Below are 17,252 nucleotides of genomic sequence, written 5' to 3'. Positions count from 1 at the left end.
AGTGATGCAGCTTCTGCACATACCAGGCGGCCTTGAACTATCAACACCTTTCTTTTTCCCTTTTATTATTTTTTATTTGGTGCTGGATTCAGAATGAAGATCTATTTCAGTTGCAGAATGCAGTGGTGAAAATTTTCAGCTTCATCTGTCTAGTAACCAAGAGCTCCATGTCTTTGTGAGGCTGTTGAACTAAGGAGGTGCATGTCTTCAGCTGGCCAGCTCCTGACCGCAGGCTGCTGCTTCCTCCTCCCAGCTCCTCTTCATGCTGACTTCTTCTTCCTTTTGATAAGTTGTATGGCGTGTACTTGAGGTTTACGGCATGACAACACCGGGTGTACATAGTCGCACATGGTAAATGAGTTGAAGCAGGTTAACATGTCTGTCATCTCACCTGGGCACCTTTTCTTGACAAAAGCAGCTGAAACTGCCTCATGTAACCAAATCTCTTACACACCCCAACCTTCTCAGCTGCCGTCCTCACACTGTGGGTGAGGCTCTGGACTCAGTCACCCTACATATAGCTACTTTGTATCTTTTGTTCTACTTCTCCCATCCCTCAGTCCTCCTAATCACTGTTTTTTCCTCTATCTGTTTTTGTTTGACTGTTTTTAGATTTTTTGTTGTTTTTAGACCCCACAAGTACATGGGGTCAGACACAAACTTTCTTTCTGTGTCTGGCTCATCACTCTGTGCCGTGTCCCCAGGTTCACCCATGTTAGGGTAAATGCCAGGTGATCTCTCTCTCTCCTTTTCTTTTTATTTATTTAATTTATTTTTTGCAGTGCTAGGCTACAGGTTTGCACACCCAGCCTCATGCATGCTAGGCAAGCAGCCCACCACTGAGCAACATCCCGCCTCTCATTCTCTGTTAAGGTTGAAGAAGACCCTCTTCGTGTGCACACCCTGCACCCTCTCCATTCAGGCCTCGAAGCACAGGTTGCCTCTGCATCTCAGCTCTCACGAGCCACGCAGCTGCAGCAGTTTTTATGACAAGGAGGTTGTATCTCCTGTGGGTCTGTGCCCAGAGCAGGGACAGCTGGGTCACAGGTGGCTCTATTTTTTTTTTAGAGAGAGAGAGAGAGAATTTTAATATTTATTTTTTAGTTTTTTTAGCGGACACAACATCTTTGTTTGCATGTGGTGCTGAGGATCGAACCCGGGCCATACACATGCCAGTCTAGTGCGCTACCTCTTGAGCCACATCCCCAGCCCCATGGCTCTATTTTTATAGGAAGCAGGAGTATAGGCTTTTCTTCTTCTCTTCATCGCCTCCGCCTCCACTAGAGGTGTTTCCATGTTTTGGAGGTCCTGTGGAATTCCTGATGACGACCTCCAACACCTGTACAGGGTTCTGCCTTTCTCACTTAGCCTCTGTGTGACAAGCAGGTCTTGCCCCACATTTTGGCTGGCTTCTTTTGGGTGGGGTCTTCACTCGTGTCCTTTGATCACCAATAGCTGTGCTTTCATCTGCTGATTTCTTCAAATATTTATTCTTACTGTTCCACCTTTTAGAAAAATATTTGTTTGAAAATAATGTTAACTAATCCAGAATGTTAATTAAACCCCAGCTCTCAATGTTTAAATATTCTGGAGTGGAGATTTTCCTCACTACATCCAGAGCAGATGGCTCTAAAGGGCTGGCGCTCTCGGCTGGACTTCCTGGGCCAGAGCTAACTTGGGTGTCAGGCGTGGAGCATGACTGCAGTCAGGATTAGGAGACCCAACGCACCCCTTTTTTTAATACATTTATTTTATTTTTTTATTGCTGTGTGGTCGAGCCCCATGCCTCACACATGGTGAGCCAGTGCCCCACCACGGAGCTGCCACCCCAGCCCCCAATGCACTTATTGAATGTCCCGTAGTCTGTGATACAATGAGGTCCCTTCATCACCAGCCGTGGTTCCATGGGGTCACTTGGGGCGCCACGGCCAGTGACATCCCAGTCCTTGGAGGTGCTGAGTGTCGCTCCACATACTTCTCCTAGAGGCACAGCAGGCTCAGAAGAGCTCCCTGGTCTGCTGCTCCACGAGGTGAGGCCCTGTTTGTTCTCAGTGGAGTTCTCATCTTTTTACCCTTTGGAAACTCTTTTACTTAAACGATTTCTCTGTTTTCTTCTTTCTCTTTTTATTTCCTAGGCAGAAAAAAACATGGAGAGTGAGCCAGACAGAAGAAAGAACGTAGCCACAGACTCAGGCACAAGAGAACCATAGTTATCTGTGAAGGACTGACCTGGATGCGGTGGGAGAGGTGGCAGCTGGTGGGGTGGAAGAGTGGGGGACAGAGTGGCTCTGGGGCTCGCTTCCTCCTGCATGGTGAGTAGGGAACTGATGAAGTTCATGATCAATGAATTATTTGTGTGGTGCTGGGGATGGAACCCAGGGTCTCCTGCATGCTGGGCAAGCGCACTGCTACTGAGCCACACCCGCAGCCCGAAAGTTCCTTATTATTAAGCACAGGAGTGGTGTGTGATTTCTGTAATGAGAAAGATAACTCTGAGAAGTAGTATTGAAAGTGGGAAGCAGATTTTTGAGGGAGAGAGACTGGTCCAGAGATAGCGACCAGAGTCTAGGGACCGAGGGGGAGGGTCAGTTATGTTCCAGACCAAGCAGCCTCTAGGGTCCACACCTGAGTGGCACCCACTTAAGAGTGTCAATGACCAACCTTTTCACCAAGATGGCACCAAAAGCTAAGAAGGTAGCTCCTGATCCTCCAAAGCCAGAACCAAAGCCAAAGCTTTGAAGCCCAAGAAGACAGTGTAGAAAGGCATTCACAGACACAAAAGAAGATCCAATGTCACCCACCCTCTGGCAGCCCAGATATCCTCAGAAGAGCACCCCAGATAGGCCGGTTTGACCATCATACTGTCACCAGTTCTGAGATGGGAGATGACTCCACATTGTGTTCACTGTGGACATCAAGGCCACCAAACACCAGGTCACACAGGCTGCACAGAAGCTCTGTGAAGTAACATGGCCACAGGCCCTTCTCAGGCCATAGGGACAGAAGAAGGCACATGTTCCACTGGCTGCTAACTGTGACACTTTGGACGTCACCAACAAAACTGGAATCATCTATATACAGAGTGCAGCTGACTAATTCTAAATGTACTTTCTTTAAAATATAAAAATAAAAAAGAGTGTCAATGGCACTGAACAGAAGAATAGGTGGGGAGTGGGTTCTGGGTGGCCTGACCAGTGCTGACTGTCCTTCCGGGGTGCTCCTCTGAGCGGGTCAGATCTTGGAGATTCTCCTGACTGACCCAGACCCCCTCTGAGATCTGGGCATAGCCTCCGCTGCCACCTGCACCGGCTTTTTAGATCATAGTGACATTCACATGTCCCTTGTGGGTCACTAGAGCTGACAGCAAACACCAGGTACAGGGTGACTGAGGGACACACAGCTGACTTGAGAGCCCTAACAGTACGAGGACTGGCAGGTCTACCCATGGGGAGGCAGATGGGAGGAAGCCAGGGACCTCCAGGGATGGCTGTGGCACCAACTCAGACAGCGGCTCCGCCAGTGGAGGCCTGGAGAAGAGCCTGGGGAGGGGACTCTTTAGAATCTTGGGGTTTGGAAATGCCTGCGAGACACAGAGGCACAGGTCTCCGCCAGCCTGGGCCTCACTCAGGTGCCTTGGTGTTCTCGGGTGGGAGACACCGGCTCCCCTGATTTCCAGACCTCCTGCTTGGCTGGGAGTTACCTTTCTCTGTGCCCGGCACGGTCATTGCCATTGCATGGTACCTGCTGTGCTTACCTGGAGAGGCAGCTGAGAGAAGGAACGGACCTCAGTGAGGACGTGGCCTCAACTGTGTTTCACACGTGAATAACTTCATGAACTTTTGTAAGGGCAGGTGAGGATCCTGGTTTGACACCTCTCCCGCTGCCCCCACTCTGGAGATGAAACCCAGGGCCTTGCTCATGCCAGGGAAGCGCTCACCATGGGGCCTCCCCCGCAGCCCCTCTGGTTGGTCTTACGTCATGAATGCTGTCAGCATGCTCTGAATCACGTTTGTGTACAGAGTACCCCAAATGAAGCGGCTGTGACTGTGTTTTATTTATATTTATTTGTGCACTGACTTAATTCACATGTGGCTCTGGGACAACATGAAGATTTGTGTCAAGGTCAATCTGGATCCTTTAAAGTTTATGCTCAAAGCCAACAAAGACAGTAGAGAAGATGGATTTATTACTCCAGACTGAAGGAGAATTTAAACGCACCAAGGAAGGGCCATTCGGGAGAGCAGAGGACTGGGCGGGCTGCTGGAGGCCCTCCTCCAGACGCCCTCCCTGCCCACGCCTGGGCGAGCAGCAGGTAGGCCTCCTCTGCAAGCCCAAGGCCACAAAGTGCTCACTGCATTTGGAAGCCCAGTTCCTACCTGGGGACTACTTGTTACCCACAGGCCATTTTGTCCTCGCCTACTTCAGTGGCTCCATTTCTCTTCCTTTCCCATGTGCGATGTACTTTCCAGAATGCTGCTTTAACAAGAACCTGTTGCATGGTGTGATGAGCTCAAGGCTGATCCTGTGCAGCCATGTACAATGTACGGCACTTGTTGGGAAATCACCCACCACAGCTAACATGGCACACTGAGCACTTGTGCACCAGACACCCGTGCACACTCCACGTCTGTTACAGGAATGGGCACATTGCACACAGAGTACTTATGTCCACACATGCACACACGCCACCCAGATGACAACGTGGGACAGCCCGTGCAGATGGAGTGCGGCACTGTGATTTGTCTTGCTGCAGGAGCAGCAACTGGACCTGGCTCATTATGGGTGCTGAGAGGCCCGGTGAAAGGCCTGTGGCCACCCCACAGAGACAGGGCCACACTCCTCTGTGTGCAAGGGCTGCCTTAAGCAGGTGAGCAGCCTTCCCCCTTCCCCTTCTGTACTGCCACCTGCATCTCAGGGAAAGCCACAGCCACCATCTCTTATGGTCAGCAGACAGACGTGGCTTTTTCTCCCACCTTTCAAGAAATCCCTTGCTTGACTCCGCGGCCCTCTCCCGATACTGCCCTGGTTCTGACCTCTGTAAAGCAAGATCCTATCCATTTCTTCCTTTACCATAGTTTTTTATTTTTTTTAGTTAGTTTGCTTTTTCCAGACGGATCTATGATGCTCTGGCTAGTCTTGAATTCCTGGGCTCAATTGATCCTCAAGTCTCGGCCTCTGAGTAGCTGGGTGGACAGGTGTGGGCCACCACACCCAGCTTAAATTTTATTTTTAATTGGCAAATAATTGTGTAAATTCATGGGCTGATGTAATATTTTGATACATGTATACATTGTGGAATGATCAGACCAGAGTAATTCATCACCTCAAATGTTTATCAGCCCTTTTGGTATGAACATTTAAAACCCTCTTTTTGGTTTTGAAATAGACGATACATCATGATTCACTCTAATTGCCCAGCTGCATGACAGCTCACCAAGACTTACTCCTCCCGCATGGCTGAAACTGTGTCTGTTGACCACCACTCCCTCCTCTCCCCATCACCACCCTCCAGCCCCTGGTAACGGCCACTCCACTCTCTGTGTTTTGGAGTCCGATGTTCTTCGAGTCCTCACGCTATCTGTCCCATGGTGGCTCATTCACTTGATGTGCGGTTCTGGTGAAAGAACGATCAAGGCTTGCCATCGGAGAACATGCCCATTTATTGAGGAACAGCTCTGCATATTTATAGAGCCAGGGGTGGTTTGACAGTTATAACAATTTAATTGTTAAACGGTTTGACAGTTGGCTGGGGTGCTTTCTGATTGGTGGGTAAGGATCATGTGAGCCAGCAGGGCTCACCATTGGACGGCTCTTCTTGGGGGATGGGGAAGTTAGTCTTTGGAGCCTTGGGACCCCCAACACCTGGGTTCATCCTGTTGTTAGGCAGACCCCCCTGGTGTTCCATGTGTACAGACCCTACCGTTTAAAACCCCCTCCCCCTTGGACGGACTCCTGGGCTGGTTCCGTGTCTTGGCTATTGTGACCAGTGCTGGAATGAATCTGGCTGTGGGTGTCTCTTCAACCTGCTGATTTCGTTCCCCCTGGGTGTGGATCACTGGGTCATATGGCCATTCTATCTTCAGTTTTGGGGGCACTGTGATATTGTCTTCCACAGGGACTGCACTAATTTGTAACATTCCCCAGGGCAAATTCTCCTTCTCTTCACACCCTCACCAACACTGCCATCTTTTATCTTTCTGGGAACAGTCACCACGGTGAGGTGGTAAATTCCATGATTTGATTTGCATTCTCTGATGATTAGAGAGTGATGGCACATCACTCCACAATGTGTACATGTATCAAAATAGTACACTAGCCCATATATCTACACTTTCCTATCTCTGTTGGCCATGTGTATGTCTTCTTTTGAGAGATGCCCTTCGAGTCCTAGGCCTATTTTCACTAGGTTTCTTTTCCTTGCTCTTGAGTAGTTGGTGTATCAGTTCTTGTCCTGTGTGTGACTTGCAGGTGTTCTGTCCACTCCACGGGCTGTCTCTTGTTTCCTTTCCTGAGCAAACTCCTGTTGGCCTGATGCTGTCCCAATGTTCTGCTTCATTGCTGTGCTTTGGGGTATGTCCAAGAAATCATTGCCCAGACATCATGGGGCTCCTCTCTCGTTTCCTCCCAGTCACTTTATGGTTTCAGATCTTAGGGTTCAATACAGTCTGTGTTTATTCTTGAATAAAGGGTAAGATAAGTGACAATTTTCGTCTTTCTGCATTTGGATATCCAGTTTTCCTAAGGCCATTTACTGAAGAGACTGTTCTTTCCCCGTTTTGTGTTCTTGGCAACTTTGTCAAAAATCAGTTGATGCAAACGTATATGGTTTATTTCTGAACCCTCCCTCCTGTTTCATTGGTTGATGTGTCTGTTTCGAGCTCTACATCTTCATAACCTTCTTCAAAACGTGCTGGTGTGACACCGCAGGCTTTGTACTTTTTGCTCAGGATTGAGATTTCATGTGAATTTTAAGATTCCTATTTCTATTTTTGTGAAGAATGATATTGGGACTTTGATAGGGATTACACTGAATCTGTAGGTCACTTTGGATTGCACAGACATTTTAACAATATTAATTCTTCCAATCCATGAACATGGGGTGTTTTCCCATTTACTTGGGTCTCTTCAGTTTCCCCTCATCATTGTTTTAGAGTTTTCAGTGTACACATCTTTCACATCCTTGGTTAAATCTACTCCAGAGTATTTTATTTTTTATGCTATGCCAATGGGGTTGTTTTCTTAATTTCTTTTTCAGATAGTTTGTTTTTAGCATATTGAAATGCTACTGATTTTTGTGAGCTGATTTTGTGTCTTGCAATTTTATAGAATTTGTTTATTTGTTCCAATAGTATTTGGGGGAGACTTTTTGGATGTTCTATATGTAAGATCATATCAGCACACAATTTTGCTTCATCTTTTCCTATTTGGATACCTCTTATTTCTTTTCCTTTCCCAATTGCTCCAGCTAGGACTTCCTGTACTATGTTTAGCAGAAGTAGTGAGAGTGGGCACCCTTGTCTTTTTCCTGATCTGGGAGGGAAAACTAACTTTTCTCTGTTGAGCCATGGGCGGATCACAAGTGGCCTCTATTGTGCTGAGGAACAGTCTATCTACCTGATTTGTTGAAGAATTTTATCATAAAAGAATAATTAATTTGGTCAAGTTCTGTTTCTGCCATCAATGGAGATGATCACATAGGTTTTGTTCTTCATTCTGTCAATAGGATGAATTGCATTTATTGGTTTGTATGTGTTGAACCAAATGTACTCCAGGGATAAATTTCACTTGATGATGGTGAACATACTGTTCAATGTACTGTTGAATATGGTTTTCTATTTTTTTTTTTTTAGGATTTTTGTGTCCATATTCATCAGTGATATTGGCCTATATTTTACATTTCTTGTAGTGCCTTTGTTTTGGCTTTGATACCAGGTAATTCTGATCTTGTAAAATGAATTTGGAAGTATTCCATATGCTTCAATTTTTTTTGAAGAGTTTAAGAATAATTGGTATCAGTTTGTCTTTAAATATTTACTAGAATGTAAGCCATCTGGTCCTGTGCTTTTTTAAAATTTTTCCTTTGGCAGCACTGGAGATTGAACTCAGGGGAGCTTTACCACTGAGCCACATCCCCAGTCCTTGTTACTTTTTATTTTTTATTTTGAGACAGAGTCTTGTTAAATTGCCTAGGCTGACCTTGAACTGGCTGTCATCCTGCCTCAGCCTCCTGAGCAACGAGATTACGGTTGTGTATTACTATGCCCTGCATTCCTTGGCTTTTCTTTGATGGATACTTTTACTTACTTACTTAATCTCCTTAGTCATTTATTAGGCTGTTCAGACTTCAGATCTCTTCAATATTTGATCTTTGTAGGTTATGTGTTTTTAGGAATTCTTCCAATTATTCCAGGTTGTCTAATTTGTTGGTGTATAGATGTTCGCAGGAGTTGGTCATCCTCCTCTGTATTTCTGTTATCAGTTTTAATGTCTTCCTTTCACTTCTGAATTTATTTGAGTCTTTTTTTCCCCTTAGTACAGGGTGTGTCAATTTTGTTTAGCTTTTAAAAGACCAGGTCTTAGTTTTATTGATCATTTGTTATTTTTATAATCTCTACTTCACTTGTTTATGATCTTTATTCCCTCCCTTCTGCTAACCTTGGGGTTACTTTGTCCTTTTAAATTACTTAATTAAAATTCCTTAATTTACTTCCTTGGGGTGTCCACTAGGTCCTTCACTTGAAACTGTTCTTTTTCAGGCACTTATTGCTATGAACTTTCCTCTTAGATCAGCTTTTGCTGAATAGGTTTTGGTTTCCACTTTTTCTTTGCTTGAACATATTATTTAGTTTCCCTTTTAGATTTGTCTTTGATCCAATCATTGTTCAGTAGCATATTGTTTAATTTCCACATATTTGTTAATTTTCAACAGTTCCTCCTATTATTCATTTCTACCCCCAACCCATAAATATGTACTTTTTATGTTTTTATGTATCAGTTAAAATAGATTTAATTTTAATTTAAAAGTTTTTAAAAATTGATTTTCTGAGACGTAAGGTAACCTAAGTGGCCACGGAGACTTCCTTTAGGATTTCCCTTTATACCTTCTTCTGGAAGCATCTCCTCTGCGGCAGCCATGTCCCCCGCCCTCACTGCTGACTGCACTCTGTGGTGCTTGTTTGCTCTTCCTTCTTTCTGCAGCTCTGTTTTGAATTCTGGCTGCAATTCATTCAGCACAGAAAACAATTTACTTTTCATTGGGACTTTGCAATACAAATGCAAGGATATAAAATAAACAATCTAGAGCTCCACCCCTGCAGAAGGAGAATCTGTTGGATGCCTGAGGAAGTGCGCGTTCCATATTGCTAACCATTTCCATAGTCTTTCCTACTTCACAGCGAGTGATTTTCTTAGAATACAGTACTAATGACATTTACTCTAATATTGGCATTATTATCTTGCAAACCCCCTTTACATGAGATCATTGACTCATTCAGAAGTCAAGAGCTGAGAAATATTTTTGGAGGCCATTATCTACAAAGGTGCCTTCTGCGGCTTGCCGGGATGCCATGCGTTCACTGCTGCTGCTGTAATGGAATCCTGAGGCTGCGGATTCATAATGAACAGAACTCTGTTTGGCTCACAGTTCTGGAGTGTGGGAGGCCCAGGACAAGACGCTGGCATCTGGCGCTGGCCTTCTTGCTGCAGCATCGCATGGTTGAAGGAGAAGAGCTAGAGCAGACAAGGGCAGAACCTCCCACTGTGGCCTCAGCTCTTTTAGTAAGGCTGTGATCCACCACGAGATCTCGCCCTCGGCTTAGTTGGCTCTTCATGCTGCTTGGATGGCAATTAGGCTTCAATAAGGATTTTTCAGGGGACAAATGTCCAAATATTAGTACCATGTGTTACAACAATTTGACCAGGAGAGAAGAAATTGTGGTGCAAGCCACACAAGAATCTGAAGATCCGAAGGGTCCATGTGGGCCTGCCAGAAGAAGAGGAGGGCTGCTCAGAGTGCCGTGAGGAAGCAAGATCAGATTGGCACCCTCGTGCATGGAGCTGCACCCTTCTCTTGTGCTCAGACCAAGTGGTCACAGTGACTGCAGCAGGTGCCCAGGAGAGTCTAAAGGTGTCAGACTTGACTTTACCTGTGGTCTTTGATTCTATGGCCTGGAGAATATGATACAGGAATTTATAATTAAAATATAGAGAAAGACTTTGTACTTGGTTATAAAGAAAAGGCAAAATAGGTTAAGAAACTCAAAATTTCGAAAACAGTTCTAAGGAGTTAGTTTGGAAAGCTAGAATTTACCTCATTACGTAAATTCTTTTAGCTTTTACCACACTACCGAGGTAGATAATATCATCCCACCTTAAAGGTGGGTAAACTGAGGACCAGGATGGCATCTCACTTTTAAAGATCACTAGGTATTAAGGGAGTTTTAATATGAACTCAGTTATTTTTCTAAAATTCAGGCTTTTTACACTGAAACATATTGCCTTCAGAAATGTTGTCAATTTTTTTCTGTAACTATTTTAGTTAGCTTTTTCTCACTGTTCCCCAAAAACCTGATAAGAAGCACTTAGAGGAGGAAAACCTATTTGGGGGGGGGGTTACAGTTTCAGAGGTCATGTCCACAGTGGGCCAACTCCACTGCTCTGGCCTGAGGTAAGGCAGGACATCTCAGTGAAGGACTCAGCCGAGGAGAGGGCACAGCTCACAGCAGCCAGAAAGCAAAGAGCAGGAGAGAGCTGCCTAGGACTGGGGACAAGATAAAGCACCCAAGGGCATGCCCCCAGTGACCACCTCCTCCAGCCTCTCCTCACCTGTGTACAGTAGCACGCAGTCCTCCATTTGCAATATGAATCCGTCAAATGGATCAATCCGCTGGAAAGGTCACAGTTCTCATCACTGCCTAAACACCCCACCCAGAACCGTGCTTCATCAGGGGTCAGCTTTCACACCAAGCTCTGAGGGCCAGGCACAGTGGCGCACGCCTGTAATCCTAGCAGCTAGGGAGGCAGAAGCAGGAGGATCATGAGTTTAAAGCCAGCCTCAGCAACTCAGTGAGGCACCGTCTCTAAATTAAAGACAAAATAGGGCTGGAAATGTGACTCCATGGTCGAGTGCCCCTAAGTTCAATCCCCAATACCCCCCAAAACAAACAAACAAAAAAACAAGTTCTGAGGGGGACATTATTAGATCCAAACCACAAAAGCATCCCATCTACTAAAGCATCTTTTGTTTTTAAGTCCTTTGTTTATTCATTCTTTTACACTATATCACAAACAAGCCATTAAATTATTATTTGTTTCAGATCAAAACAAATATATTTAACAAACTATCTACACATTTATTGTGGAATTGTAAAGGAAGAAACAACTAAAGAAAACAAAGATGTTCATGACGAGACCATTCAGTAGTTCTCACCGTGGACACTGCCGTCCACACTTCAGGCTCTTCTAAGCACACTGAACACTATCTGCAAACTACAGATGGTATTTTGTGTAAGCTTTTAAAGCTTACTCACCAACAAGTGTTAATTGTATGCCTGAACTGTGCTAGTACGTCCCAACGTACTGTGAGCCATTTCCCACCATTAAATATTGCCTATGATGATACTACACGGCAAAGATCTAAAGCAATCTCCATCCTTCTGCCTTTAATGGAAGATGTGAGCTGCTATTTCTGTATTAAGTGAGAAACTCTTAAAAAGGCAAATATTATTCTACTGATGTTCTCTGAGCTTTCTGCTGAAGCATACCACCATCTCATGACATTTTGTGATAGATCTGTGTTGAGGTCATTCCCAGGGGCTGGTATGTGGCACGGTGGCACTTACGGCCTGTGGCTAACTCTGGCTGTTGCCTGTTTTTGCTGTCAAGTTGGTGGGAGCACAGCCACACTGCTCTGGTCACTTCTTGTTGATGCCTGTTTTTGTGCTTCAGCAGCAGAGTTGCTGGCCCCCAACAAGAAGCGATAGCCTGTCCCCAAAGCCCAGGATGTTTATCGTCTGGGTCTGCACAGAAGAGTTCTCTGACCCTGGGTCTACATTACAGCATCCATCACTGCTCTGAAGCACCTCTGGCTCACGTGTTCCCACACGATCTCACTCTGGTTATGGTACAGCTGCTCCCTAACAGGGCTTTCAGGCCTGGAGTATAAAGTCAGAGGCCAAATCACTGTTTCTCGATACAGCTTCCCCCAAATCCATAAAATCTGAAGTGCAAATAACGCTCACCTTCAGCACTAGCATGAAACGGAACAGTACAAACTCCCGATTACCTGTGAGTAGAGAAATGAGCTCCAGATTTCTCTAGCCTGTGTGCCTCTGCAGGATGGTGATGCCAAGGTTGCTTGAGCACCTGCCCTTGAACAAGAGGAGAGCAAAAGGCAGGTACAGAGGAGTCACCCTGCAGGGTGTCCGCACTGGGCACCAAACGCTGGCGTGGGAGGCCCAGCAGTCCTCGGGGAGGAGGCCAGAAGGGGCCAGCCCTGGGGCAGCATCTTGGATGAGCATTTCTTCTGAGAGAAGCAGATGAGCAGCCAGGCCATGGTGTCCCTCGGAGACACTGCAGCAGAGGGAAAGAGGACATTATATTAAGGCTCCAGAGGAGTGAGACCCAGCAATGCTTCTACTCCTGGCACAGTCACATGAAACCCCCCATCCTGGCTCTATCAGAAGGCACTAGAAGTCACATCAACCCAGTGGCCATGCGTCCTCCTGTGACAGCAGTATAAACCACCATTTCTCACTAGAAGTAACCAGGGCTCTGGAGTTATGCCCAGTCTATGCCAGGGACAAGGAGTGTGCAAGGTCAGTCTGGGTCATCTTGTGCCAGGAAGCAAGAACTCCTCACAGGTTAATGTGACCACGTCTAGGACACGTGGGACAGTTGGAGCACCAGAGAGAATGATGAAAACACTGCAGCCATGAAAATCCACAAATTCATGCTGTTTCTTTAAACCTCTTTAGAAATCGCTAGGGCACCAGCTCAATATTTCTGAAAATTGAGAAATAAAAAGAAACAGGGATTGACCCTCCCTGTCACATACAAGTGGTATTTCAGGGCAACCAAGAGTTGGTGGAGAAAGGCTCCAGGAAGGTAGAATTTCTTCAGGTAATAAATTCAGAAAGAATGATAGAATTAGAAAGTTCCTTATTCTACAACCTCTAATGAAATATGGGATTTGAAGCTAGAACAACTGAGTAGAGGGTGGTGTAATCTTCAGAGGGAGGAGACAGGCTGTGGTCACATGACCTTGAACAACAACTCCCAGCCAGCCTGTGTCTCCAGATGTGGCCTATTAGGAGATGCACAGCACTCAGGCCATGGGTGATAAAAATCCATCTCACTACCTACAGGAACAAAGGGGTTATCACAGGAAGAAGCCAGCCAATTCAGAACAAGGAACATCTACAGCATAAGTGGTCACGTTCCTCCAGCAAATCAGTGGGGGAAGGGAGGTGGGTGGACAGGTACTGGTCAAGCAAAATCCACTCAAGAAACACAAAAAACAGAATCCTGAGACAACCAGGAAAAAAATCTAATACTTGATCTTTTTCTTACAAGCCTTCTCAGACATGCATGTTGAAGTTCGTATATGTTTAGTATTCCCTCCCACCCACCCACCAAGAACAAAAAGGGGCAGAACAGGGTTAGAGAAGAAGAGGGCGCAGGTTGATCACTGCTTGAGCTGATACAATGGAACTGCCTACATCATTTTCTCTGTCTTTGTTTATGTTTTCAGTTTGCTGCAGAAAAATTATTTCTGTGTTTCTAACTTGGGTTGGTATAAGTTACTAATTGGCACTATGATAAAAGTAGGTTTGATGTTAAGATAATGTTTGCTAGGAAAAAAATAACATTAATATAATATATAATATATAAAATCCCAAGTTTATGAGCCATTTTAAAAACTCACCATAATGAGAAATGGCCATAAATTTTATACTTCTTATTTTACAACCTTAATAAAATTCTAAACTGGATCATGGGTCATTTTAAGATCATGACTGATACAGTTTGGCTATTTCAATTTTCCTGGACATAGAGAAGTTCTTAATTAATGATTTCGTTTTCCAGTGGGGACAGCCTTGCCCAAAGCGCTAGGAGCAGGGTGGCCTTGTGCACCTGGGAACACATGTGCCTCTGGGAGAATGCTGGCCCAGACAGCAGGTGCTGCTTCGAAGTTGAAGAGACATCTTCTTGTACGTGTCCCCAAACTATAGATAGAAAATGGCTCAAATTCTCCGTTGATTTTCCGGGAACCCAAAGATTGCCTTCCTGTTTATCTTGGTAGAGTGCCTGTGACATCTGATTTTTCTGTTCTCTGCAATGCATTAAAACAAGATTGTCACAGATGGGGAAACAAGAGACTATTAGTTACAATCAGGTATTTGATTCCCTGCGAGGGGAGGATAGTCGATGTGAATCTTCAATGTGTTAGAGCAGAGACGAGGCTAGTTCCTCGAAGGCACTGTTCTGTCCACAGCTTTCCTCAAGGGTCACAGTCACTCCTACATCCATTTCCTCACTTACCTCTTGCACTTACTCTCAGCACTGCATCCATTTCTGGTCAGTTCTCAGGGCTACCACTTTATGGCTTAAGGAAACACTCCTGGAAGAGCACAGGGGTGCCAAAAGGGGTGCTGTTAGCTTTGGTGGCAGTTGATTCAATGGGTTCGGGCAGTGCCTTTAGCTTCACTCCTCCTTCAGTTCCCAGTCCTCTTGGACAGGGGGCGTCCCTCAAAGCCCGGGATTTCTCATGCTCTTCAGGACTGGGGGGACACTCACTGTCACACTCTATTTGTTTCCCTTCTGTAAAATGGGCCCAGTCAGTACCCACCTCATAGTTCTGTCGATGGGTCAAGTTAGTATTTGCAGCATGCTTAGAACAGAATGTGGCACCTAACAGCAAGCACCATGTAAGTGATCACAAATTCTTGCATAGCACTGTGAGCCTGCTTTATAACCCCTGGGCCATTGGCAACCACTCAGCTGCTGAAGGAGGTTCAGAATCTTGGCAAACTCACCAATGGCTACTGAGCTGTTAGCACATGGTGTGGGGAACTGTGCTGCACTAGAACTTGTTCACAAATCATTAAGCCAGAGTAAATGGAAATTCTGCAGCCACAGATCTTTGGAAATACTTAAAATCAGTATTTTATATTTGACTGCTCTATTCATGAAAACTTTACAAGAATCTTACTTGACCCATTAAGTACCTCCAAGATATACATGTTCAGCATGTAATTTTGTATACTTATTTACCACAAAAAAGCTAACAAACATTTTTGTTTGTTTGTTTTTGAGAGAGAGAGAGAGAGAGAGAGAGAGAGAGAGATGGGGTCTTCCTATGTGACCCAAGCTGGCCTGGGATTGTAGATCCTACCGTGCCGGACTCCCAAATAGCTGGGGTTACAGGAATGTGCCACTGTGTCAGGCTGCAAACAATGGTCTCGGTATGGACATCTATAAGCAGATTTCAATGAAAATAGAAGAGTACATTTAAATGTGTAAATAATTTGCATGCCATAGACCTAAATAATAATTTTAAAACATTTTTTGGACTATTTAAAATACCTACAAATGACTAAATTTAGAAGAATCAAGTATTTGTGCTATGAATATGCCTAGTAAGAACAGTTCAGGAATAGTCAAGAACAATTTATACTTATGCTAGTAAAAGGAGGCCTATAAAGAATTAGGTTCTCCTTGAATGAAATACATAATTTGTACATATCTAAAAAGTTTGTTTTTGTAAGCTCTACAATAACTCCTTTACAGTTTAAGAAAATTCTAAATTAATTTCATGGAATCTTACTGCTGCAAAGGGCAGATCTAGGGCTGGGGATGTGGCTCAAGTGGTAGCACGCTCGCCTGGCGTGCGTGCGGCCCGGGTTCGATCCTCAGCACCACATACAAACAAAGATGTTGTGTCCGCCGAAAACTAAAAAATAAATATTAAAAAATTATAAAAAAAAAATTAAAATAAAAGGGCAGATCTAGCAATTTTCCATGTCCCTAAACCACTGTAATGGTTCTTCTCCTGGGGCAGTTTAAACTCTGAGATGTCATTATTTATTTATTTTTTTGGGGGGGTGTTATTATTTAAATGTCACCCCCTACACTGAACTATGTGCTCAAGTGTGACAAGATGGATTCACACATGTGACCCCTCGTATGCACTCAATACACTTATTAAGAGCCCGATTAGTAATGTGTGAAATGACATTTTACTGAATTTCATAACACTCTGGGGAAGGTGGATGCATATCTGGGGTAGACCCAGGTCTCAAGAGTGTTCTGAGAAGGCAGGATTTTTAGTTTGGTCTGGAATTTGAAGCTGTGAATTTAATTTTTTCCTCAGTTTCCCAAAGGACCAGCAAATTGGAGATATTTTCCTCTCTCCAATCTGGATTCCAAGGATGCCCTTTATGTGCATAGCAGTATTTAATAAGCCTTATATCATGTGTAGTTGAAAAAGAGATCTTACACTTGGGGACTGAAGCTGGATTTTTTCCCCTTTTTAGAAATTTGTTCTGCAATGTGGTTTATAACAATTCCTCATACTCTTCTACCTTGGGGGTACACACTGCAGCTCCTGTAAGTCTGTATTTTAAGGACTGGGGTGTGACTTGCAGCCCATGCAGATCACCTGGGAGCCTGGCGTGGGGTTCCCGCACTGGCGGTGCTTTGTCAGCCTGTGAAAACCGACTTGCAGGCCATTTTATTCTTAAGACAGATGGCAGGTGGAAGGCAGCACCCCTGGTTCGTTTCTGGTAAGGTTTCCATTTGGTGCAAAACAAAGAACTGTATTCCACGAAATGCGAGCAGGGGTAATGCCAGCAGGCCCTGCAGCACCCGGCCCGCTTCCCGGAGTCCGCGCTTGAACTGGAGCGCCCGACGTGGTTACTGAAGCCGGCATGGTCACCTCATTTAACCTGCTGCCACCAAGCCTTCCTGGGGCTCTGACCCGCAGATTTCACAGGGTTTAGCGAAGGCAAGAAAAGAGCCACCGCGCCTCCACCGCCGTGCGGCCCCCGCGGCCCGGCATTGCTCTTTGTTCCCGGCGCCCGGCAGCGCTGGGCGAGGCTGCGCGGGGTCCCGCGGGTGCAGGGGGCGGGAGGGCCCGGCTCCGGAGGCGGCGACCCGGCGAGCGCCGCGCCGCCGCGGGCTTCCGCTTCCTCCCGGCCCCGCCCGGAGCGCGCCCCGCGGCCTCGCCAGCCGCGCGCTCGCCGGGCAGGTGT

The 17,252-nt window shown here is 45.5% G+C and overlaps 1 long non-coding RNA gene across 3 annotated transcripts; it reads right to left on the bottom strand.

Annotated features, from left to right (window-relative positions):
- Positions 1–5,642: 5,642 nt before the first annotated feature.
- On the bottom strand, positions 5,643–17,154 carry LOC139707901 (uncharacterized). Of its 3 annotated transcripts, XR_011709292.1 has the most exons (7): positions 15,827–17,154; positions 15,395–15,474; positions 14,542–14,620; positions 14,134–14,332; positions 12,284–12,570; positions 10,825–11,010; positions 5,643–10,167 (listed from the first exon to the last, which is right to left on the bottom strand). It is a non-coding gene; the product is annotated as an uncharacterized lncRNA (long non-coding RNA). The 3 variants fall into 3 exon arrangements; XR_011709290.1 differs by having other exon boundaries at positions 14,542–15,474; XR_011709291.1 differs by having other exon boundaries at positions 14,542–15,474; positions 16,661–17,154.
- Between the last annotated feature and the right edge of the window lie 98 nt (positions 17,155–17,252).

Source organism: Marmota flaviventris, chromosome 12 (assembly GCF_047511675.1).
Source record: "Marmota flaviventris isolate mMarFla1 chromosome 12, mMarFla1.hap1, whole genome shotgun sequence".
Taxonomy (NCBI): Eukaryota; Metazoa; Chordata; class Mammalia; order Rodentia; family Sciuridae; genus Marmota; species Marmota flaviventris.
This window is presented reverse-complemented; position numbering and strand designations above follow the sequence as displayed.